This window comes from Aphelocoma coerulescens, chromosome 4A (assembly GCF_041296385.1).
Source record: "Aphelocoma coerulescens isolate FSJ_1873_10779 chromosome 4A, UR_Acoe_1.0, whole genome shotgun sequence".
NCBI classification, from domain to species: domain Eukaryota; kingdom Metazoa; phylum Chordata; class Aves; order Passeriformes; family Corvidae; genus Aphelocoma; species Aphelocoma coerulescens.
In genome coordinates this window covers 15,718,196-15,745,521 of record NC_091018.1, presented here as the reverse complement: position 1 = coordinate 15,745,521, position 27,326 = coordinate 15,718,196, and the positions used below count along the sequence as shown (strand labels likewise).

General features: G+C 36.5%; 1 long non-coding RNA gene across 1 annotated transcript in view; it reads right to left on the bottom strand.

Moving 5' to 3' along the window:
• Nucleotides 1–27,326, bottom strand: part of LOC138110228 (uncharacterized) — an 85,932-nt gene that overhangs the window by 33,348 nt on the left and 25,258 nt on the right. The window contains exon 2 of the long non-coding RNA XR_011150832.1: nt 14,253–14,347. This is a non-coding gene — a long non-coding RNA (uncharacterized lncRNA). The remainder of the gene's footprint in view (nt 1–14,252; nt 14,348–27,326) is intronic.

The window sequence follows — 27,326 nt, the reverse complement described above, 5'->3', positions numbered from 1 at the left end:
GGAGAATCATTTCCCATTCTCTTCTGACCAAGGAGAATGAAAGTATTCTGACAATATAATTTGAAAATAAGTATCATCATTTTCAAATCAAATGCAAGTAAAAGACTTTTTCATCAGTCATCTAGAAATAGCTGTTAAATAAACCCTACAAGTGGAAGACACATTAAACATTCAGCTGAATGGCAAGTTATGCCCTGACAAAACCAAGAGTCACAGTGAATTTATAGATCCAGCTTTCCTCTACATTCTTCCTTCAAATAAAATGTCAGGTTTTGATTATATATCAAAAAAATAAAATAAAAAAAAAAGACTCTGTCAATACAAGATAAAGAAATCCTGACTATGCCAGACTGAAGCAAGATACCTCACAGGCTTCTTGACAGTGCCTAGTGGGTAGGAACATCCAGCTGCTGCTTGTCACCTGCACCAACACCTTTCCTCCTTTCTCCACTGTACCTGTTATTCTTTACCTTCTTCTGTTGAAAGTAAAAGCTAGATCAAATAAAGGATTTAGGGTCTTAGAAGACAAACTCTCTAATACTTACAATTTCAGTCCCATGGCACCCAAAAGGGGTGGCAGAGCCCCGGGCCAGGTCCTTGCATGCAGTCCTGGAAAGCATCTGTGGTACATGAATTCAGCCCAGTCAGGGAGATGGACACAAAGTCACTTCAGACCCAGGTGCCTAAATCCATGTGACCAGGTCCTGCCCATCAAAAAGTGAGCTGTGTTTAAGAACTGCATGTTCTCACACCTCACTCAGAACTGGAGTCTTTCAGATAGCATACCTGAACTCTCTGGGTGCATTTCCAGGAGGCCCAGCTCGACCCATGGGCTGCCTCTGTCCCTGCACCACCCCTAACACCAAGGTGCTCACACACGCTCTCGTTTTGGGGCTGGCATCAGCCAGCTGGCCCCAGCAGGCAGGACATCTCTGACACACAGAGGACTGGCTCAGTTAGGGATAGAGTGGTCCACAGGGCTGCAGAAAAACTCATGCTTAGCACCATCACCAAAGGGAATGAAGGCTTAGCCACCCTGTGCTTAGAAGTGGGTTGGGAAAGAACCTACCGAGCACAACAAAAAAAGAGAGATCTGCCTGCAGCATCTTCCTCTACCCAACACTTTTCCAAACTTTCATCACTACCACTGGGTGCAGTGCCAGCCATTTATCACCCAGAAACTTGGAAGAAACATTCCCCATGTTGCCCACTGGAGCCAAGAGCAGGCCTGTAAGCCTGAATGCTGGCTATAAGAAGTTGGGAGGAACAAGTCTTAAGCTGGCAGTTCTAGTCTCAGGGCCATTTCCCAGCTCAAATTGCATTAAGATTTCACACTAAATCTAAAGCCTGAGACTGCCATGTCCCAGAAAACGTAAGTTTGAATGATATTCTGACTGATCTAGAATACTTTAATTCCAACAGTGACTGAAATTTATTATCAGAATGGATATTTTATTTGATTTTTAGGTGCTGCCACATTAATGCATGCCAGGAGGGAAGCCCATATAATTAAAATTCCATGAATATAAAATTAGTAGAAACTTAATTATGAAGAACTTCATAAACAGAAGAAAACAAATAACACAGAAAAACAGTGTGAACATTCTGACATCAAACCAGTACTCAATTTAAAATCCATTATTTTATTAATGATATAACATGGCAAATGTCAGTCTTCCAAGTAGTTTGATTTAGACTGACCTAATAAATTATTTGTCAGTGAAGGAAGAAGATTGTTTCTTAATTCATAAGCAATTCCACAGGTATTTGTAGAATAATCCCACTGAGATCAGTGGAAACAAGAGTAAACTTAGCTGACTGTATCACCTTTACTCAAGAAATACACATCCTGTGTTACAAAGGCAGGATGAAGGTGGGAGTAACCTTAAATCACTTACAAAGCTTTCCAAACAGGTATCTAATAAAAATCTCAACCAAAACCATGAGGATTCTTCTGTACCACTGGGAAAGAATAAAAAAAGATAAAAATGACAATCTGGGAAAAATGAACAACATTTGACCATCATTTAAACACCATTTAAGCACCAGTTACAGCTGACTTGTAAACAAGTGTCTGTGTAAGGAAAAAAAGTTGAGGTGATAACCATCTCCCAAATTCCACCCCTACAATAAAGTTAAACACTATGAAATTAATATCAAATATATAGATTTGTGATTCTCCTCACTTAAATACTTTGATGATGCTTTCACTACATATTCTTCTAATAAACATCGATGTTATTAATGAGTGAAATAAATCAATCCTTCTGTTTATCCTAAACTAATACAAAATATCACCCTCATTTGGACATCACATCAAATTAAAGCAGCATACCAGAAATTCCAAGCCTCACTGCATCATTTTTTAATCTTTACACTCTGTTCTCTCTCCCTCTATTCAATAGGAAAATGAATGAGAAAATATGGCCTCCATCATCATTCATTTTCAGCTGACCAATTCTGATCTTTTTGGCTACTAAAGTCTGACCCAAACCCCACCAAAATCAATAGTAATCTGTCCAGCCACATGCACTGGCCCTTTACATATTGACAGTTTCATTCAGCAGTGGTTGAACTGTTTATACATGAGACACAGGAAAACCACAGTCTTAACTCTCATCATTTGTGAAATTTTCTGCTCTTAAATGCACTTGTTCTGCTGATAAGATTTATTTGATGAGATCTTATTACACAGCAGATAATGGAGTACTAGAAATGGCAACTTTCTCATTTCCTTATTGATTTTCCCTCTTTCAGCTCTCAAGCAAGTGCTTCTCAGCATGCTGAATTTCCCTATTTGGAAAGTCAATTACCATCTACTTACTCCTGATGTTAAAGCACTTACAGTGTAGAAGGGGGCAGGGGAAAGAACAACAGTTTTGTGTTTTCCTTTGTTATAAAACATCTTGATAAAAAATATTGTTGGCAAAGATATAATCAAAATCTGAACTGAATTTCTACTCTGTATAGGCAGGATTTATTGTATATGCTTCATTTACTTCAAACATATCAGATTCATTAGTCACAACACTGGTATCTAACTGTGCTACTCTAGTGCTATGTGTGTATGCTTTGCCACTGCAGACAGTTAAAATGAGCACTAGCAGAAATCATTCTAGAACATCTGTTTTTCCCTTTCAATTCCTGACCCTACATAGCCACACAATTTCTCTTGAAAACCTGCATTCGCTGTGTAATTTTGAGAAAAAAGAATTCCAAGACAAATGTAACTCAAGGTACTTTTAATCTAAATGCCAGCACTAAGTGTTTTATCAATTGTTATAAATAACTTTCAAGAGCAGGAATAGAATTTTAAATTTTAAGAGTACTGAAAATTAGACAAAACAATGTATTTTATGTATAGGCTTAAAGTAAGTTTAATGTCTATGGAAAAATTTGAGATACAAGTAACACATTTTTAGTGTCAGAAACAAGATAGGAAACTATTTCTTGTTCCATGGGAAAAGAAAAATTATGCTAATGGAAAGAGAGAAAGGTCTATCTTAGAAAGGGTCTATATTTTTTGCCTTACATAATTAAACTGTTACATTAATTATTAGAAATGCTCAGGTCTCAAACTAAGCGTATTTCATAACAAATTTTATTACTTATGTCATGGAGAGTGCTGGTTACCCATATATGCAAACCCTCTGTGTTCTCCTGTTTTATTACTGTTTTATTTATTTAGAGAAGTTGAGCAAAGATTCAGGATTGCACAAATGCATTATTCTTCCCTGCCTCCCCAGGTTTTCACTTATCTGTAAAATGATTAAACATAACAATCACACAAGTCTAACTGACCATGCTCTAATCTTGCAATTGTCAACCTGAACAAAACCTTTCAAACTTTCTTCTGCTCCAAGAAAAGGTGGAAGAGTATCTGGTTTTGAGCTAACTAATGTATAAATTTGGAGATCTCTTACACACACAGGTGCCAAATGATAGGTTTGGGAGCCAGCTACTGCAGGCTCCCCGTTTTGAAGCTTTGGCTGGCAGAGACCAAATTGTGCTCGTGTGGTATGAAAAATGCATAATCTATTACAATATTTACAAAGGATTTCCTGACACAGGGCTCTATTTTCTCTTCCATAAAGCAGATGCTGCTGCCTGAAAGCTGAGGCAAGTAATAGGAAAAAAAAAACCAAACCACTACCATCAAAACCAACTCAACACCTGAGCAAATTGGCAAACAGACTGCAAAGATCTGACAATCTTCATTGAAAATTTGCTGTCTCTTGAATGCTAAAGATTATTTCTAACCTTTGATAAACAGCTTTTTTGAGGCAGCATGATCACACTGTTGCTTCTTATGGGCAGCTGATACAAATTATCATCAAGAAACTATTTAAGAGGCATTGCAGCACTTTCTCTATTGAAAAACACGACCTCTGATGACAAGTAACTGTAATTACATATTTTAGCCTGATTTCAGGGCTGAACAAAAGAGAAACTTATGATAAACTCCCACACTGCCAAACAAGCTATACAATATATCATTAGTGAAAGTAAAACTGGTACAGTTCAAACAGGGCAAAGTCTTTGGAAAGAGTGCTGAGCTTTCCAAACAGTGGCAGCTTGTGTTCTTTGTGCCTTGTGCCTAATCAGTAATTTGTGGGCTTGGTGTTTTCCTGACAGCTGGTATGTGGACACAAGATCAAAAACTGTAGGTGTAAACAACATAAGATTTGTTAGAAATGAGATTCCAGCAAAACTACCTCTGCAAAAGGAACACTAAAAGCTTATATTGCAGTTTCTGTTTGGAAGGCAAATCCTGCTGAATCTGCATGAACTCACTAAAATCCATACTACAGAATATAGATCTATCCCTCATCAGGCATTCTTTACTTATTTCCAAATTAAACACCCGCTTCCAAGTGTACAAAGAATCCCTGTCATCAAAATAATTTCCTTTTATGCTGCTTGGAAATTAGCTTGAGACATTTCTGTAGTTCCACACTTGGCCTTATGCTTTCTAGTTAGACAGCTCTGCTGTTTCTTGTTGAAGTTTTGGTCAGTCTTTACATTACGAAATAAACTCAGAGAACAAGAGTAGAGAGGCAGATACAGAAAAAAAAAAACCAAAAACCAAAACCAGAGGAACATAGCAGACCATACCCAAGGTCTGAATGTGGTTACAAGCATGGAACACAACACAACAGCAAGAGAAGAAAGCAATAATTATGTGCAGTCCACAGGATCTCCAGGAAAGGTCTTGGAAAGAAGTTACACATCTTCTGCTGAATAAACACAGTAGTTAGGTGGCAGCTGCAAAGTGTAGAAGTGGGGAAATGGAGCCAGTTTAGATTGCTTTGATGATTCTCTTCATTGCAAAATATCAGCAGAGCTGCTCTTAACCAAATATCTGGCAATGTACTCCCACCTGAGCTCATAGATTGCAATACAATAAGTGCAGTTAATCCACCCAGTATTATTCCTGTAACAGCATTTTGTTTCAGTATTTTAGAAAGAAAGTTCAGATGTTGCCACACTTCCCCCACCAACCCCTCTGCAACTTCCTGAAACAATATCAGTAACAGTTCTTCATCTCAACGTTTTCCTTAATCCTAGCAGTTCTACAAACACTGCAAAGACTCAAAAACTTGTAAGACTTTCTGTCTCTCTTGGTAACTCTTCAGAATCTCAGTCTCACTGTTCTGTATTTTCCTGTAGTATTGGGCTGTGTGTTTTCATGTAGAGGTAGTTGCAATCATTAACCTCATCAGGAGAAAAATAACTATTTAAACCAGAAACACCAGAAGAGCATTTCTGCTTGTCACACACCAGTCAAATTCTCATCCTCTGTGAGCACAAGAGGACAGCTGATAGCAGCCAGAAAGTCAGAGAGGCAGACAGCTCATGCAGTGCTGAACACAGCAGTCATATATAATGCTCAGTTAATCTCAAGCCTTGCCCAACAATGAATTTTTCCTAAGTTTTTCATACAATGTAAGTGTACAAGTAGTTTCTACTTTTGTTTCTTAAGGTTTGGATTTTAAGAATGTGAGCAATCCTACATCTGCAGGAGGCACATATGGACTGCAGACATATGAACTACATACACATAGTACATATACACATATTCTTTCAATAAGAGAGTGTAAAAGAAATATTATTCCTCAAATCTGTAATAGCCATAACCTGGTCCTACACTGAATCTGAGTAATACAGGTTTGCTCATAATTGTTCAGGGACATTAATTTTAGATACATCATTGCCAATGTAACTGAATTTTCAATCTTTCAATATGCATTACCATAAATATTATCAGCAATAAATTTAGTATTATAACAAAGGTTTTCATGTCTACAATATCTAATTAAATTTTGGCTTATAACCAAAAACATGTGCTGTTTTAATATCTTGTCCCTATGTTTTATGGAACAAGATGATTTTAAGAGTTTGGTGCTAAATACTATGAACCTCATGTAGAAGCCATTTCTTTTACAAATAATACCAGCAAATACAATTCTTTTTTTGAATCTTCGATTACAACATTGAAAATGAATGATTGCAATAGTAATATGGATTTTTCTCTTCTTCTGTTAGATATTGGTACAATGACTCCTTGAAGAATCAATGCTTAATAATATTGATATCAAATTATAATAAAGTTTCCCAAGTACTAAGCAGATACATGGAATGAGTAGAACAGAGCAATCCTGACTGTGGCATTCATCACTTTAATCAGCCTTTTACTGCTGTATTTTATAAATCCCTATTTCTCCATTTATTTCTTCTTCATTTAGAATTGTTAATCTCCATAAACATTTCTCAATAGGCTGAAGAGAAACCTAATTCATTTGCTTGTTTAAGGACCTTCCCATTCACTTCCACCTGAAATCCAGAATCCCGTTCACTCTTGTAACATTTAAATCACATTTCTCCCATACCCCACAATCTGACAGATATCAGTCTTGGCTCAAGATGAAAGCAGAGATGTGTAAAGCACAGATGAAATATTTTGACAGGTTTGTCCCTAAAAGACTACATGGTATCTATTTCACTGGAGCCAGCACTGTTAGGGTACCAAATACTAAGCTGCACCCATGCTTTCCATAAATGTTTCTTGAAGCTAGCACTGAGTCTGGTGGATTTAAAAAACAAACACTTACCTGATTCTGCCTGGCACCTGCATATTCCCCCACTGAGAATTCAGCCCAGCTCTGGATTGGAAGGACACAGTTTTAAAAGTTAGAAGTCAGTTCTTCCAGCACTGATAGGGAAACATGTTCATTATACCACCTGCCAATTTCCTCTATCCTTCTTTGCCACTGAAGCCGCTGTTGCCCCTAAAGCCAGGCTGTCAGTCACAAATAAGAAATACAGATTCTATGCCTAATAATCTGTATTCAGGCTTATCACATCCACATGCCCTATAACCAAACACTGCAAAATGGCCATGAAAAGGTTACCAGAAATCAGAGATGTGCACAGAGCTCTGCACCTTCACTTGGCACCAATCCTTCTTAAATGATCCTCTTTTGCTTCTTTTCTAAAGCTATTTTGGGTATTTTGGGCTGCAAATGCCTAAACAAAGGTTTTGGGTTTAATGCTATCCAATACCTATCAAGACAGTACCTGTGATTTACTGGAGAATATTTATGTGAATTCTAAACTGGTAATTACTAAAAGGAGAAGAAGGAAAGAATGCATTAGACAAATGTGTCAGAAATTACTAAGCAAGACATTAATAAGGCAATTTATTCTGCCTTATGGTGGAAGAATAGAACAGCAGACCTCAAAATCTGTTCTCTGCCACCCTGTAACATTTTCCATGTCAAAAAAAAAAAAAAAAAAAAAAAAAAAAAAATTCTTTTGTAGAATTTCTCCTGTTCAATGGGTATTCCATACATGGGACCTATTACTCTGAGTCCCCAAATCAAAAGATTATTCTTAAAGATGTCAGTCCAATGGTGCTACTTGCAATGAAACAAAACTCCAATTAATGCCTAATATCCAAGTTTAAGTCCACTCCTAAGCATTATAAGAACTAACCATTCTTTTTAGTGCATTCTTTTTAGATGAATGAAGATTATTTTAAACATTTACTGCACAGAGATATGCATCTTATAGCTGAATTCATGATTGTGAGTAATTGGCAAAATAATATAACTCTGGAGCTGAAAGTAATTCAGGGCACCTCATGAGTCCAACCTAAACCTTTTTATGACTATAAACAGGTAATTAGTAAATTTTTCTGTAACATCTTAATTAATAATTAGGATATTATTTGACCACAAGCATTCCTTATGAGTTTTTCTTTGCAACTTAAAAGTATCAGTAACTCTTACTGAGAAACAAATCACAATTTGATTTAGAGCTTGATAAGCATTTAATTACTGAGCTGCAAAACAGAAAAAAATATTCAATCTTCAAAAAATAAGACTACATAACATTATGGAAGAAGAAAGTAGAAAAGCAAAGAATATTTTTCACCCACAAATGGTAACAGGGAAAATTTTATAGCTTTTTCTGTGTTTTACTACAACCATTTGGCTCATGAAATTCATAGAGCTCCACCCTTGGAAATCACAAATTAATATGTCAACATATTAGGAAGGCCTAAAAACATGTCCTTATCCACAGAAACGTGGCTGTTGTCTCCACCATTTCTAGATATCCAGTGACTGTGACACAACTCAGAGCACTTCCTTTGGTGATGGAGAACAGCCCATCAATACTCATGCCTGAGATAATAAAAGCCAAGAAAATACCCTAAAGCATATTTCATTACAGCTTGTATTATTCACTCCACTTTTAAATAAGAGCATATATTCAAAGAAAAACTTCTACATAAAACACACTGAATTTGCAGGCTATGCTCCACATTTCTTTTGAGTTAAAAAAACCTTACATTTCTCTAAGGAATACACAAACTGGTTTTTCCCCAGTTCAGTTCTTTACTGGGTCTCAGTCTCATCTCTCCTTCACCCAGCACACGTTTAATTTCTGAAACTAAAGAGTTTGTCTTTGTGAAGTTCTTCAGGAAAGTATAATTAGATAATACATAATTACATTTATATAATTTTAAGTAATTAGATTTCTGACAACTCGTTTATGGGATAATGTGGCCCTCACACTGCAGAATCAATGCAGCTCACAAATTAGTAGTGGATTTCATCTTTGCAATGCCTCAGCAAAGCATTATATACAGGAGAAGCTGAAGGAAAGTGTCACTTAAATTACTTGCTGCAGCAGCACAGGAAGTCTGTAATTGATCCACAAATGTAATTGGAATCCTGAGTCAATATTCACTGTCCAAACCTCAAATAAGTATTTCTTTCACAGTGCATAAAACAGGAGGGGATAGCCATGGGACCCACTTTCCTCTGTATCAAACATGAAATGCATCACAATCTAGCTCCTCACCATATGACAATCCCTACAAGTCTGTTTCCCTCTAAGTTTGCCTTACTCTAGATATAATAACAGATAAAAATTGCAATTGTTTTGGACAACTGCTATTTATCAGTGAAATCTTTACCATTTTAAAGAATCAGAGATCTCTTTAATGATTTAACACCAAATGAGCTGCTATCAACATTAGCTGAATTATTGCTGCTTTATAATGACTTCTGGTTTGATCACAATTTCCATTTAGATACATCAAGAAGGCCTGAATCCACTAAATCCATATCAAAATTTTCTGACACCATTAGTTAATTAACATATATAATCTATTTCCTTCAAGCATCCTGAAGCTGAGTCTATGTATAAAGATTTTTCTCCTTCTGATAGTCAATTGAAAATTCTCAATAAAGATGTCAGAACAGAAAGAACATCAGCTAAAAAACACTACTCACTCTGACAAATTACTAAGCTTACTACAAAAAGAGGTAAAAAGTAATAAAAGTTATTTTACAGGAAAGACAGATTATCCTCAGCCCTTTTTAAGACACTCATAAGTCTTCAGCAGATCTAAATGAACAAAAAGAAAAAAAAAGACATGTAATATAAGATATCCAGTGATAGCTCAGAATTCTTTTAAAGCCTTCCTGAGTAGTTTCTATAAAAATCGAAGCTCCTCAAACTGAAGAGCTCAAACTTCTGGAAGAAGGATAGCTATAACAACCAAGGAAAACGTGAAATACTTCAGCCTTTAAAAGTCACCTCACCTCATACAAAACTGAATATTCCTTTAGCATGTCCCTTTGCAAGAAGCAGAAACTGTTGGAGATCAAAACTGAAGACAGTGTTTACTAGACAGGTTTTCTTGCACAGTTTGGAGTAGCAGATATTTACAAAACCTTGGCAGAAATAAGATGGCAAAACTGCTAGGACAACTTCTAACATATTACTGTCTATTGCAAAGGACAAGCTGAAGTGTCATAGTCATGATCAAAACATTTTCATTAAACTTTGTGGGCTGGTAAGCTGGTTCATTCAACAGTGAATAATTCTCCTTGGGGGCTTCCAGTTCTAGAACACAAGAAATGTTTTCATATGCTTAGAAAACACAGAATTGCCCTCACTCTGTGCACAAAGCACTTCATCTTCCCAATTACAAATGTTTTTGTATATAAAAGGATGGAGCTTAAGGCTGTGCAGTTTCCTCCTGCTTGATATCCCTTGTTAATTAGGTACCAGACTGACATCCCTGTAATATTTCCTGATAATGTGCTAATATTTGGCTCTTTGGCCTCAATGTCACTCTGAAATAAATGCAGTTTGAAGACTGCCAGCAAGCTGCAGTGTGGATCCCCTACCTGTAAACTCTGCTTTAGCAGAATTTTTGTTATCTCTGGCTTCCAAGCATATTTTATAATGTATGACACACTGGTGTCAATGTTGGTTCTTAGTTAAAAAAACAGAATTTGGGGTTTTTTCTGTGGTACTTAAGTACAGCTACATATAAAAATGAATCAAATCAAACCAAATTTCACTCTTTCCTACTTTAGAAAGGAAAACCATTGGTCTCCCTGTAAAATGACACTGATTATGGTCCTTGCCCACCTCTCTCTAAATTATATTTTATGCTCATTTTTCATTCTAAAGGATGCCCATAAAATGGCTACTCACTGCTTATGTCACTAACACTTATGTTAAAAACACCCTATAGGGCTGATACTTCTGGGGCTGCATTTGCATTTTCATGGGTACATAAGTGGCTGATCTTGAATAATTGAAAAGTATCTCTTTTTTTCCTGTCTGATCACCTCAGCTTAATTCAGGAATTTTTAAGTGCAGGGCCATCGAGGCTTTTTATTCTAGTGATGGATGGCTGAGGTGGATTTTGGAGGGAAGTTTATTTTTTTTCCCCTAATAGTTCTTACAATTACCCAATTTTGTCTGCACCATGCTCCAATCTTTTGCCTAATTAAGAAGAATAGATTTGACTTCTAGACCACTAATTCCAGCCTGGGAAGCTCCATCAGTAGCCTCAGTCACAGCAGTCAAATCACACTGCCTTCCCTTCACACCTTCCTCATTGATCTGAATCACATTCTTGCAGCAATACCTTTACAGGTGGAATCTCTTTAGTTTTAGGTTGATGTATTTGCTATAACTGAAAGGCTCATTTTTGTGTGCCAGGGACATCAAGCATAAAGATAAAATACCAGGCACAAACAGCACTCCTGCAGTAAGGACAAAGATGCATTGAAGACCTTGGGATCACTCAACAAACTAAAAAAAAGCTGTCATCAGCAATCAGAAATTGAGACAAAGTTTGATCACTGTTTTTATGGAGCATTTAGATTGCACCATGGAAACTGAATTTCATTTATCATATGCCCAGTGCATCAGCAAATGGCCACAATGAGATAAAAAATCATGGATTTGAATTGTTTAGCCACTCTGATCCCTTAGTGTAAAATGAAGCCTCTCAAAATTGCCATTTCTTAAAAGTGTTTTTGCTAAACAAATCCCTTGCTTGTCACAAGATCTCTTTCTATGTGACAATGAATATTATTCAAATAGACACAAATTAATACTATTGCCTTGACAGAGAGTGTGAAAAGAGCACAGAGAACATGATATGACATTGTCAGTGATGCAACAACCTCCCACTGCAAAAATAAGCAGCAAATAAGTATTTGCAGGTGGCCAGACAATGTGATCCTGCAAAGGCACATTCAAACCCCATTACCATCCATGTGGTTCAGGTGCACTCACATTGCATCGACTCACAGAGTTTGTGCAACCTTAAATACTTCCAGCACCTCAGAAAACTTTAGCTCAGTTTCAGGGAAACAGGCAGGAGAGATTAAAGAGAGATGAAAGCTATTCAAATCAATCCATAGTTTTAACCAAGCTCTTTAGTAAAATAGAGGGTATTTTAAAACACTAAGAAAGATAAAAAGAACTTTACTTTCTATGCATATTATAGAAACATTGTTTGATTTTAACAAATTATGGACATTTCCAAGTTTTAATTACAAGATTTTACCAGGTTCTTAAGCTGAGGGAAGGCATTTGCATAAATACCAACACGAAGACCCAAGTTTTACATTTCCCAGCTATAGTTACTTATCATTCCTCAAAAAAGAAGTTTCTTGATTTTGAAAATAGTCTGCTATTTAAACTAACATCTAATTTATCAAAGCTCTTTTTTTCTTAAATGGGAAATTAGTCTCCCTTTTTGAAATGTTCAAAAATTAACATTTTTTCCATCTCTTTTACTCAAGTATGAGCATTCTGCTCTGAGTCCAAAAAAAAAACCCCAAAGAGAATAGAAAGCACTGAACTAAAAACAAAGCAGGAAAAAAAAAAGGGGGAAAAATGGGAACAAATAAAAAGCAAATAACTTTATTCTATTGTCATCCCACCTACACATAAAAAAAAAAAAAAAAAAAAAAACAAAAAAAACCAAAACAAAATCAGATTTCCTACTATGCTAGAAAAGTGAGGGTTTTGAACCAAGGAGAGGTTTTTGGGAAATCTGTGGAAGAAAAAGGAACAATACTCCCCAAAAGACAAGAAGTACCAAGCAGGAATGGCTATTGTGGCCTCTTTTCTCTAATTCAAAGATGGGGAGTTTGCTTCCTAAAGACCCCCCATGAGACAAGAGAATTATAAACAGTAGCAGGCAGAATTTTGCAGCTCTAAAAGTGGAGAATATGCAGTAGAGCCAAAATTAAAGGAAGATCAAAGAAACCAAATTATTTATGCCATGTGTGTGCATAATGGGTTCATATAGAAAATGTTTTCTCTTTTCCCATTGTTTGGGAGCTGCTGTGACCCTCAGAATATTTTAGTGTTATCCATTTAAAAATGCTACAACAATTAGCTGAATTTTTTCCACTGTCACTCAGTACAATACCTGGAATGTACAAAATGTGCTTTAGCACATTTCCTTCTGTTTAACTATTACATTTGGTTCATTTAGAAATGACAGAAGCTCCTTTTTCTTCAAAAGCATCTTGTTTCCAAAAGGAGTTTGATTATTTACAGCATTTAGTTTCTCATTACTGGTAGTTAATGGATCAGGAATTGAAGCACTTCACCTGACCAGCTCATTAGGTTATACTATTTAAAAGTCTGGGAAAGTTTCAGACTAAAACAGGCACAATAGTCAACAACAACAACAACAAAAAAGCATATTCAGAGCAACAACCACATACATTTCATGTCATTTCCTTAACAATGTTTGATGAAAGAAGAAAGAACAAAGGTAAAAAAAACATAAAAAAAAAAACAAAAGCAAAAACCCCTCAGAGCTACAGAGTAGTTTTTATTTAAATGAAAATGCACATTAAATATTTGCTTTAGTTGTGTCTTCTCTGTTCATAGTTTGATCATCATGTCTCATGACTTTCCAGGGTCGTAAACAATTGTTGTCCCATAGGAAGCAATAATTTACAGGATATTTTGACATTTAAGATATAGGAGTTAAAGTTCCCAAGAGGAATAATTAGAGCAAAAAATGAAATAGAGTGAATAACCAGACAGCATTTGTGCATTGATATTTGGAGAAATAAAGCCCTAACCACAAGGGTATAACCAATCTTGAGAAGTATTAAACAGAATAATCCCAGACAAATCAGACAAACTCTCAACAGAAATTGGGTCTTATGATTGGAAGTACATAACTTAACCTAGACCCCAGGTAAAATGATCAAATTTCCTCATGACGTACAGGAAGATAAATAATTTACTAAAAACTGACTTTATGAATTAATGAATACATTGTTGGGAAAGAGAACCCATTGACATTAGGAAGAGAACACAACACAGACATGGGATAAATGTTGAAAAGACAAAGAGCTGGACTCACCAGTTCAAAAGTTCACCTCTAAGTCCTGTGAACTCACCTGATGCAATAACTGGTGTCAACTTTACCGACATGTGATTACATTTTCATCTCTTGAAGCTGCTCTACTGCATACAGAGCATATGGGTACCTGACCTAAGGAAAAAAAAAAAAAAGGAAAAATAAAACAAAAATCAAAGTTTGACTGAAGATTTCTAACTGAAATTACTTTTTGAGTCAGTAAAAGGTCATTCTTGTTGTGATTAATTAGGATCATGATACAATTACCCTTACAGGGTCACACCATCTGTTCATAAGAGTCCACACTCTTTTCAATTCTATTTATCACTAATCCGAGTCCAATTCTAGAGGATTCTCTGTCCCTGTAATTCACAGCAGAGCACTTCAGCACAGTCCACAGGGGAGGTTTGCCAAAGGGGGGACACGAAGGGGAGCTCAGAGCCCCACCAGGAGCCCACAGTTCACAGGGCAGGAGCAGCCAAGGTCCCACACGCAGCTCTGGGGCAGACCCTGCTGAGGAGCAGCGGAGGGAGCTGGGGGCATTTGTCCTGGAGAAAAGGAGGCTCAGGGGGGATGTTATCACTCTACAGCTCCTTGAAAGGAGGTTGTAGCCAGGTGGGGGTCAGGCTCTTGTCCCAAACAATAGGACCTGCAGAAATATCCTCCAGTTGTGCCAGGGGAGGTTCAGGTCAGATAGCAGAAAACATTCCTTCACTGAAAAGGCTGTTAAGCATTGGAACAGGCTGTCTAAGGAAGGGGTTGAGTCACTAACCCTGGAGATATTTAAAAGATGTGTAGATGTGGTGTTTGGGGTTTAGTGGTGGAGTTGGCAGTGCTGGTTAGCAGTTGGACTCAATCTTAAAAGTCTTTTCCAGCTTGAACAGTTCTATGAAATATTAAGTTCATAGTCAAATTAAAATGTTACCAGCATATTAAAAGACTGAATAAAACACAATAAGAAAATTAAAACTGCAGTTCACTTGGTCAAATTAAACAGCAAAACAAAAGTGCACAACGGCTATAAATAAAGCCACAAAATTATTCATCTGCATTGTTCTGAGTTACACATATAATTTTTCTGCAGTCTGAGATCCTCCACGTTTTTCGAAGTTTAAGTCAAAGATATTTTAAAGATCCTTTTTCATCTGTAATACTGTGTGCTAATATGATAATATATTTTTGCTAAACCAAGATTAAGCAAAATGACTGATGATACTGAACACTTATAAGTCTGTTTTGATGAATCATTATGTAGTTTCCCAAGACAGCTTTATTTATAATACATTCCAGTTATGCCAGGTTTTTTTCATATTGATTCCTTCTACTGGGTATGACAAGCAAGGAGAAGCAAGTGGTTTCACTGAGAGTCATTTACCACAAGAGATTTCCATTGTGATGAATATATTGTTTTTACAAAAAAAAAATCATTAAGGGGTGGGTTTTGTTCTTAAATATTGTACAATAAGCTATTAACTCACTGCAACAGCTTTATAAAAACAATCTTGTTTACTTTCTTACAATATATACAATTCACATTTATCTAGGCTGGGGAGAAGTCTTTGGGGTGTTGTCACACTTGAAGAATATACTTTAAAGATACCCACTTCTTTTTCCCTATTCTCATGCCTCTTTGATCTTATGTTGCTAAATTTGTCATTTTACAGCCTCTGAATTTCCACGTTTCTGCTTTGAAAACAACTCACACTAAAAGTGAGCTTAACTATTTGATGCATCTTTCAGACAGACTACTCATGCCTAATGTTATCACCAAATTTAACATGATTCTTGTGCTCCAAAATTTTTCCTTCTCCCTCTCCAAGGCAAGCTAAAGGTTACCAGCTAAGATTTTTTCATATTGGAAATCCACATGGATGAAAGAGTTGCACACCTACAACATATCTCCTTTTATAAGGATTAAAAAGGAGAAAATACTAATTTCAAGTTTTCTATAGCAAAAGTCATCAACTGATACTGCCCAGTATTGTCACAGATGTTATTTCTACCTTCCCAATCTTCCTCCAGTTATTTCAATAGATTTGCTCAGTACAGCCAATGTCACCAGTGAGCATCTAATTCATTTCCAGTGTATGAACATCAAGCATTTTGGATACAAGAGAGGAAACTAAACCTACACAGAGGAGCAGCTGTTGTGGTCATCAGGGTGTATCAGGGTTTTTGTCTGAATTTAAGCACCTGCAACACATCAGTTTGCCTAAGAGCAGTTAGAAAAGATTTTATTTCATCTAAACTTTTCAAACAGAATTAATATTGTACTGAAAGAGCCTTTCTTCCTCCCCCCACAGGACATGAACACTGGTTGCTTGTAGACCAAGACTTAATGACTTTTACATACTTTCAGATACTGAGTACATTTCAAGGGAACTGCTTCACATTGTTTTCATCTTGGAATCTGTACCACAGAAGGATAAGGAAATTAAATTTTGCAGCTGGATAGATTATTTGTGTTAGTTATGGAAAATTCTGACAAAATATAGTAGCACCTCAATTACATAAAAATAATTTTCAAGATGAAAAAGACCTTGTCCCACTATTTTCTCCACCTTTTGCAGAACTTCCTGAACTTTGTAGGTGACAATTCTAAGAAGCAATAAAATGTGCTGCCTAGAGTAACTCTGCAGGATAGCAAAGAGTTGTGCTGTCCAACCACTGAGGACCTGAGCACAGCAGTTGTTTCAGCAGCTTGCATTTAATATCCCTGGTTTATGGATGCCAAAGTGAAAATCGTGTACAACCAAGGTCAGATTTGAAACACCACTGCTGAAGAGCATCTGGAAATAATCAGAAACTATCAGACAGATCCAAAACTGCTCCAATGTTGCACCAATATTATCAAAAGCCTCCTGCTCAGCATGGCTCCATTTCCCATTCCCACCCCAGCACTGCTGTCACACAGTGAGTACATCTGCAGTGAGCTAGAAACCACTGCAGGACCAGCAGCTGTCACCTCACTGATGGCCTTCTCCTAGAGTATGTTCTTTTTCCTTTAATAATTTTGGAGTTCTAATCTAGTAAGGACTACCTAGTATAAAAGGGTTTTTTCAATTATTTTGTCTTGAACAAATTGTCAAGTCCATAAAACAACACTGAACTTCATTCTCCTGAAGGGGATCCAGTCTCATACCTTTGTCAGGTACAATTTTCACTGCAAACTGCTGGAGCCATTGTTTCATCTTAGCTTCTCTGTCTTTCCTTCAGAATGATGTTGCCAAACAAAGGCCAGGAATGTCAGATGCAAATACCCTATTTTTTTTTTTTTTGCCAGCTTGTATGAGACCTTTTCAATTTTAGTTAACTCTCCCATTGTACAGAGCAACAATCAAAAAGAAGTACAAGGGCAGGATATTTCATTTTCAACACAGTAAAATATCATACACCTCTTGGTGAATGGTCATGCTGCTCAAAAAAAATTAAGATATCACAGAGGTTGGGAGGATTATTTTTTGAAGGTTATTTTCCCCTTTCCACAATGTACAAACATTCTAAATCTAGACAGCTAAAAGAAATTTTACTTGACTAAATGCAGAAGCTGTAAACTCAAGCTGCAGTGACTGTGTCACTGCTTCCTGTGTTGTAATTTCTTTCCCACATAGACAGATGGAAGGTTTATCTTATTGCCACTTACTATTCAAATAAAATAAAGCACAGGGGAAGATGTGTTGTCCCTTCCAGAGGGAAGAAAACCAAGGTCAAAGATAAAATATTACATTTATGGTAAGTTCTGAATACCCAGACTAATTGCAAGCCAGAAACAATCATTCACATTCAGGACTGCAACATTGATTTGTTGACTTCAGTTACAGATCCTTTTTTTATCCAGTGATAACAGAACAATCTCAATATTTTGGTTTCGAAGCAATTGGAAATCATAATGTTATCTCTGTTTTTCCCTAGCAATGCAGTCTCTGGGACTGTGACATCCCTGCTGAAAGGCTGACCCCAGAGCTCCTCAGCAGCATTGTGCTCTCTATCTCCAGAGGAACACCTGTGCCCACCCCTGCCTTCAGCCACCTGCCCTGCCAGAGCTGCAGAGAACTCACACAGACCCCACACCGCCGGCTTGGCAGCACCTGCTCAGCCTCATCCAGCCTCCAGCTCTGCAGCACTTCTCCCTCCCTGCCCTCCAAACCCTCCCTTTCCCCTAAAGCCTCTGAGCAAAACATGAATTCAATGACTATTGCTTTTCCAGCTCTTATTGGCTCTTGAAAAAATCTTCAGTTCAACTCCCCCCCTTCCTCCCCTGTCCCACCCTGAACACTGTGGGTTAGTCTGCCAATAGTCTTGAAGGAAAATCCCCAGAGAAATCAAACTCAACCTTCCAAGGCCCTTCTGGACTCCTCTAGTTCCTTACTCTTCCACCAATCTATTTTCCCACCTTAGCCCCTCTTTTCTGTGCATAATGCAGGCAGTTACTTCATCCATCCCAGCTTATTCACTCTTAGCTTCAAGAGTAAACCCAATCTTCAGAAAAGTTTGATGTTTACAGGCAGATTTTCACTCTCTTGCCACTGAAAAGTTTACACATGACCATTAAAGTTTAGAAACTTTCTCCTGGATCTGCAGCTTGATGGGAGCAAGTATTGCCTGGTGGTAGTACAAGGTCCCTTATCCCCAATGCCCCACATGAAGAGGTTTGTATGCTTGAAGATTGTGTAGTTAAAAGAGCTTTTTCCAAGAAGAAGCTAGATATAAACAAAAATCAAAATTCCACATTGAAAGGCATATACATATACTCTTTAATACTTAGAAAAGCAGAAGAATTTTGTGTAATGACATAGTCATTGAAGAGAAGACATTAATCCATATGCACCTCTAAACTTCTCTGATACTACCATTCAGTGTTCATCAAATCCAGTTTAATTTAAAAAATCCCACACTCCTATGAAATTCTATACAAAAAATAATATTTGCCTCTTCTAAAGAGTTTGGAAGCCATAAGTACCAGTTCTCTTTATGTAAATCATGAATGTGAATCCACATTTCTAACACTTCTGAACTTTAAGAAGGATAAAAATCCAGATTTCAAAGGGAAAGCTCGGATCTTGAGATGAATTTGGAGCTTATTTCTCATTTCCATGGATTTCAAGAACAGTAATTTTGGGAATTAAGCACAGGCCTTTAGATAATAATCTTGATTAAGCTCTGTAAAGGATATATGAAGCAAGAAAGTATGAAAGCTGCATTCCTGTTTGCTTTATGAAACAAGAGAAATGTTACCAGCAAAGGATACACAGGATTCAGTGTTACATAAGCAAATAAAAATGTGTATACATGTCAGTCAGCTGTCAACATATACCCACATTAAGAACACAGGAAGAGAGGAGCAGCATCATATAAAAAACCTCTATAATCCTTCACATTTCATTCCATGGCCCAATGATTATGGGACTGCAGTGACTCAGAATGAAGAGATTAAAGCCTGTTCTTGCTTTTCCATCAGTCTGCTGAGTAATCTTTGGCAAACCATTTGACTTTTCTACATGTCAGCATCCCAACTCGACAAATTGCTGTAACAACATTTAATTCCTTTATAAATCACCTTGACACCCAGTGATGAAGGCAAGCATTATTGCAAAAAAAAAAAAAAAAAGAAAAAGAAAAAGAAACAGTTCTGAGCCATTTAGTAATGTGTTTAATAAGACTCATAAATGTATAAGGGTTTGATTTTTTTCAGCTTGGAATGGAATGAGCTTAGAAGTTCAAATGTATATTCTTACTTTACAACTCAGATATTCTATCTCTGCAATTGTTCCAACCCTTCTAGGACATAAGACAACTGCCAAAAGACCCTTCAGGTTTTTTTCCAGTGATGATATCTGAAAAATATTTCTAAAATATTCTCATATAGTATGTTTCAGAATCATCTCCTCAGTCTAAACTATATAACTTCCACAAAATAACGAAGGACAAGGAACTAACTACGGATCACTATGTATTTATGATTTCTTTTCTCCTACATTTTAATTCAGAAAGACTAGGCCATTTTTCCAACATTTTATTTATAAGTAGTATACTATACTTTTTTTGGCAAATTTTTTACTTTACATAGAAATAACTTCACCTGAGGTTCGTCTGATATGATTTTAAAATTCTCTTTTACATGGTACACATAACTTCTAAAGAAAATGGAATGTTGAAAACCCACATTTACCTCAATTCTATCACACAGAGCACACCAAATATCTCTGCTCCTGGAAAGGCCCATTTTGTTTTAAGGAACTGGATAGCAGAAATCCTTCTCTTCTCTTCCAAAAATAACCTTTACATGATTAATATAAAAACATTCCTTTTCTCTCTGACAATGTTTCTAGTTTCTCCACCGAGGGTAAAACAGCCTCTAAATCATAACCCTCCAACTGCTTTCATCTGCAGACCACATCAAAACATATGTTTCTCACAAAATTTTACATCCTTATTAAGCACTCCTGGTTAACAGGAAAGCTTTTTAAGCTTGGATAAGCCTTTCAAAGAATCCAGCTCAATTTTTGAAGAAACTGATCAACAGAACAGAGGAAAAATTTTCAGGATGAAAGAAAAGGCTCAAGAGACCACTAGGTATTTGCATTTGCTAAGAAATGCTGGATTAATTTTGATAAAAATATTTGAGACATGGGAAGTAAGAACAAATTTTACTGCATCTCACACATTAAGATAAAATCAGGATTTCTTTAAATAGGCTCAATGTTTCATTAAATTCTAAAAGTATGGTGGCTGCAGCTTCCCAGTTAGACATGGAATAGGAAATAAAATCTTCATACAGACATCAGTGACTTTTTGAGGCTATAATTGCATGAGTATGCATGAAATTGTCTTGTGCTGAGCATAGGTCCAAAAAGGCTTAGACCATTTATGAGGTTCTCATTTTCCTTGTTTATACAGGATACAGGTACAATTATCAGCAAAATAAAAACCAGCAAGTTCCCACTATTTTTCCACTAGAAATACCAAGCTTTGCAGAAATAATTTGCAAAACTTACACTTAGCAGCTTTCAGATTCCCAGAAGCTTTTACAACACATACAGTCAGAGAACATTAGGTGCAAGAAAATACAACAACTTTAAACTAATGCTGCCACATTCCCACATAGACCATTGACTAAAGAAACTCTGCTGAGAAGCTGGCAGGCTTCTCCACTTACATAGCATGCAATATTTTAAGTAAGCACCACCTGGAATTTACTGCTGGAGCTCTTAAATAAAGTTTATTCCAATAAAATTCCAAACTTATTTAAAATACAATAAACTTATGCTTTCTATTTTGTTTTCTGTAGTTGCTGCTTTAGATTAGTTTATAAGAAAATGATCAAAAAGGCTTCATACATTTCAGCTTTTATTTTATACTTTTTTTATCTATACATCTGTAACTAGATATGGATATACATGCCAACTTGAAAGAATGAAAGAGGGAAATTATTTTGTGAAATACTCTGCCTGACAGAAGTTACCTTCAAATGAATTTATATTTGAATAAATAATTTTGACTGCACACAAAATTATGATAAATATAATGGTTGAATTCACCAGGCAACCACCACGTACCCACATCCAAAGCACTCATTGCTAGATATTTATAGAGCTGTATCCCCACAAAAGCAAAATAAATCCTTATACCAAAACACACAGATGCTACAACACAGATTTTAGTTTGATAAAAAGTGATTAGTAGAAAGTGATTTTTGTTTTTATACCTATTTTTAAAGAGGAGAGTAAATTGATATAACTTTGATCTAACAGCAAAAATTCTATCAATTCTGCATCCTCACCTAACTTGAAAACATAAGTATGCAGGTTTATTTATAAAAAGATAGACATGTATTCATATATTTTTATTTCTAAAGTCACACCTACTTCCCAGGCCAGATAAGTAGAAATCCCTAACACAGTGTCTGGACTAAACAGGCTAAAATTTTTAATGTACTTTGTGAAGCACAAATTTATGTTTTGAGAGAAAAAAAGCGTTTCATACTTCTGGACTGGCAGTGGCAATAATATTTAGAGATACTTTTGCTCATACAGGTATGTTTAAGAAGAGCATGGATATGAAGACAGAGCAATAAACAATTAAAGAGAGAGAAGAGTGCAAAGTTGTCACAGTAGAATTAAGGCTTTCAAACTAGCACAAAATATTCACAAAGAAAAAAGGATTAAAAGATACTGCCTACATTTCCAAACATTTCTAAAGGTAGGCTTTGATGTGAAAAATGACTGCATCCCCACAATGACTTTGAGAGGAAATGGATGAATTCCTCTTTTAAAAGCATATATTTAAGAATAAAGCAATGACAAGAACTTCAACAAACCAGTTGCAAGGGCTTCCATAACCATGTAGAAAGATAAAAAACAGTGGGAAATTTGTGAAGACCAAATCCAAATTTTTCAAAATCTATGCTTCCTTTTTTTTTTTAATACAAATTCCTCTCTGGGCTATATAGATAATACCTCTGCTGCACAGCACACACATTAAAAGCCTGAAAATGAGGACTGTGACAGCAAAAGTTTTATTAATCTGAAAAAAGTTATGGCTAATATTTACTTGAAACACAGTAAATGTTTAAATACTAAAATAAGTTTTTAACAGTCTTTGAGGTGGGGTTTTTTCCTGGTTCTTATTTGGTTCGTTAGGGGATTTTGTTAATTACGGGTTTTGTTTTTAAACAATAATCAAAACAATCCCAAATCCCAGAAGAATGAACTCATTCTTTTAATGCCTCCTCACTGGCCAAGCTAATTTAGCATACCACTCCTTTATTTAGGATGTCGATTTATTCTGGGATTTGGTGGTTTCAGGTTTCTTTTAAGGAAACGTGATACTGGTTTTCTTTTTAAATCAAGATGAACTGTGCTAGGAAATACATAAAGGACATTCTTCTTCCTCACATTCATAGCAACCAGACAGCAACATCAAAAATGTAAGGTTTTCTTTTTTATTTACTGAAAGTAAGAAAAAAATAATAAAGGATCTTTGACCATGTCAAAACTAGTGCAGACATTTCTAACTGTTTGAAAACTATAGACAACAGCAGAAAAAAGACTGTCTGAAGGTGCAAGGAAAGCATTTCCAAAAAGTTTCATCCCTCTTCTGTCTAGGCAGGTAGGAGCAAAAAAGAAGTAACATTTGTTTTCTCTCAATACTCTATTCCCAAGGATGAAAAGTTCATATCCAAGAACATATGTAATTGATAAAACTAATACCAAAAAAAAAAAACATCTGAATTTGCTTCAACAAAACATACTATTGTTCAAACCAGTGGGGAAAGCAAAGACTGAAAATCTTTTCCAGTGCCTTACACCTTAGTGAAGCTAAGGGTTTGCTTTAGATCTCATCTGGTACTAAGTGCAAATTTAAAAAAAAAATGTTCTCAGCAACAACCTGTGTGCTCATAGAAGACAGTTGTTCTTCCCAGTCAGATCAAACTGACCCCAAACTTTGCTTTCACACATTTGTCAACAGTCTGGCTGCAGGAGTTGAATGCACCATTAGCAAGGCTGCTGATGACACCAAACTGGGAGGTGCTGTTGGCTCTCTCCAGGGCCTGTGTGGAGCAGCTTAGGACTTTGGGCTTGTATACAAAAGATAAAGCTGGCAGAGAGCATCCTAAGGAGGCTACAAAGATGGTGCAGGGTGTGGAGTAGAAGCCATGTGAGGAGCAGCTGAGGACACTTGGTCTGTTCAGCCTGGAGAAAAGAGCACTGAGGGGAGACCCCTGAGTGGTCTGCAACTTCCTCCTGAGGGGAAAAGGAGCTGGGGAAGGAGAGTTTAGGTTGGATATTAAGAAAAAGTTCTTCACACAGAGGGTGGGTGGACACTGGAACAGAGTCCAGTCCCCTGGGCAGTGGTCATGGTCCCAAGCTGGACAGTGCAAGGAGTGTTTGGACAAAGCCCTCAGGCACATGGTGAGATTCCAGGAGTGGTCCTTAGAGGGCCAGAAGCTGGGCTGCCATGATCCTTGTGAGTCTCTTACAACTCAGGATATTGTGTAAACAACAGGAAAATATTGGTATTTGGTCTTCTAGCTTAAAATACATTGATAAACTTCTAAATGAAGGAATTTCTGTATGGAATAAATTCATTACTACTACCAAGTGTCAATACTCAACTGTAAGCAACATTGCAGGGCTTCATTTTTTCTTACATGTAGCCACAGAGTTGAGATAACATGAAAAATTCACCTTAGGAACAGAGAACCAAAATTCTAGTTACAGCTCAGCATTTGTATCAAACAACATTTGAAAATTGATAAGATTTTGACGGCAACATACCTGAAATGACTAAGATCAAGGGTTAAAGCTTCAAATAATTTTCTAACAAAATCTGTTCCATAATCTAAATATGACAACAATTTAAATGGTACTTCTGTTGTCTTTTCATTTGATGGGAAATCAAATCAATTTTTAAAAACCCCAGACATTTTAAGCCTACTGATGATGCACAGAAAACACAAAAGAGTAATCCATGTGTCAGACTTTATAAAGACGTGGGAATAGTTATGGGGGGAAATACTGATATTTTCCAAACTTACTGCATTTCCTGGTTGCCCAGCAACTTGAAATCACCTTGTGACTGCTCAAGATTCCAGACTAGATGCAGCAAGATACTTGGAAAGCCTGAGCTTAAAGCACTTAATTAGGAAGCCTCTCCCTCTCAGAAATAATTCAGAAATACAGCATCCTCCTTATTCAATGCCTGGAGAAAACAACAGGGAAATTTCAGACCACACAGTTCTAAATAGAACTTGCAGCGAGGCACAAACCTAGGAACTACATGTAACCCTGAATTTCTGTGGGGACTAGATACAGAGCCAAAAGCAAAGATTCTTTTGGGTACTTACAGTAGGTAGGGCACCAGCAAATGCTCTTTTAGTGATCACAGTCTTGCTCAGAGGAAAATGAGTTGATTATCACTGTACCTCCTGCAAACCCATCTTGCTGAAAACTGTGTGAAGGGACTATGAAATATAGGTATTATTAAAAATATTCTGCCAGAAGAGGGCTTTTGTTGGAAGTTGGTATGATTTGTGCATAGAAAACACACAAGCATTCAAAAAAATAATCCTCCTAGTTTAAACCTGCAACATAGGTCTTGTTTTATACTTTTCTTAATGTCACATTGATGTGTTTATTCTTAACTGTATGATGGAAAATACCTTGGCCTTTATGTGTAAAGGCTGTTTTCTGGGCAAGTCCATAAAGAATATATTAATCACTAACAATCACATTTTGAAGTTATTGTAATAGAAATGCAACTACAGAACACATTTTTCATCATTTTGACAAGTTCAGCACTTTGGATTAATTTAAAGACCTAAGCCAAGCTTCATGTTAATATAGCAACTAATTAAACCCTTGGTTTGAACATGAGGAGTTCCTCCAAAATTGCTGCTTTTCTCTAGCTTCATAATATGAAAGGAGAATGAAGGCTTTCTGCTCTCTACAAGAATAGAGCAGTGGTAAATTGAACAGAATAACTAAGAGAAAAACATCCTTATACTAAATAATTATAACTCAGGCCACCTCATAAGTGACCAAACAAAAAACATCCCAGTTCTCTTGTCAGCTTCAGAGATCAAAAACATTTTATCTCATGGGGAAAACACTCCTTCCACATCACAGCAAGAGCAGATGAGCACAGCACACTGGTATTTCTGCAGCTTGGGGTTAGTGGCCACCAGAAACAGGAACATCTTGTGCTCGTTGACTGTGTAGTTTTCCTGTACTTCACAGTGAATTCAGGATGTTACTCAGGAAGAATGGATTTCAGATAACCATATCAATTTTCACAGCTCTGCTTAGTATCCACCAACTTACTGGTTTCTTCTGCACTTCTATTACACCTCATTACAATAAGGAAGCTACCAGCTGTGTTAAGAATAAATGTCACTTGTGACTCTCTCTCATTCTCTCTCTCAGACACATACCATGGCTTGAGGCTTAAAAATAGAGCAGACAAAACCTCCCATGGCATTTTGTGTCATTTAATTTTCATCTTCATCTGATTTTGAAGGCCTCACAGTAAACAGCAATAACTGAAAACAGCAGATGCTTCTGTTTGGGTTTTGTTTAGGTAAGTGTTTCAACAGAACAAGTCCACTATAACCATTACTTTTGACATCTCTGAGACCTGGACTGCCCTGTAAGTAAGCCTACCTAGCAAGATAGCTTAATTACACATATTTGACTAAGCATACTTATATAAACATCCAATTATAGCTTAAAACAACACTCAACATGCATAGCCATCTGTCATTGAATGTATCTGTTGTTAAGGCACCAGTGGTGTGCTCAGCTTTTTCCTTTCCAAACATATTAAATATTTTTTGCAGCTACAGTAAAGAAAAAATGGCAAAGCAACCATTTGGAGCGCAATAATGCATTACCTCGACAATTGAAAACAAATTTACAGGACAATCAGCCAATAGTCTCCAAATACCCCCTCAAATCAATGTGATTTCCTTTTACTAAAAATTATAATAATACTAAATTAGCACTTGCCAAAAAAGAAGCAAAACTGGCTTGAAATTCTTCTACCTTTTCTTTTCAAAATATTGTTCAGTGTCATTTTCTTTCTAGGATAAACTATCAGCATTCCTGCCACCAAAAGATAAAATGACATTTAAATATGTCTCAGGAGAATAGGAGTCAATCAGCACAGGAAAAGATAAATGCATGATGAGATATATTTAGAAAGTGCTGTAATGACACACTGTTTTGCAGTGGGAGGCATTAAAAACCCTACTATTAGTCACTTCTGACTACAGAACTATGATACTGCTTTTACCAGTCAGACACAGTACCAGCTGCAATTACCCAAGGAACCTAATGTTAAGTTGCCAATGACAACCACAGTACACATACCCCAAGACTCAACCATCATTAGAGTAAATATCCATATAATCTATGCCTAAAACTGATACACTTTACTTTAAAAAAAATATTTCTCCCTTCAAGACATTTTTCCCTCCCTTAGCAAAGTGCTCTTTGGTCTACAAAGTAGAAAGAAGTGTAATAATTAATATTTGTGTGATATCTGCAAGAAAATGAAAGTCCTTTTTACTTAATGATTATTTTAATATTTGTAAATTCAAAGAGATTTCATTCTG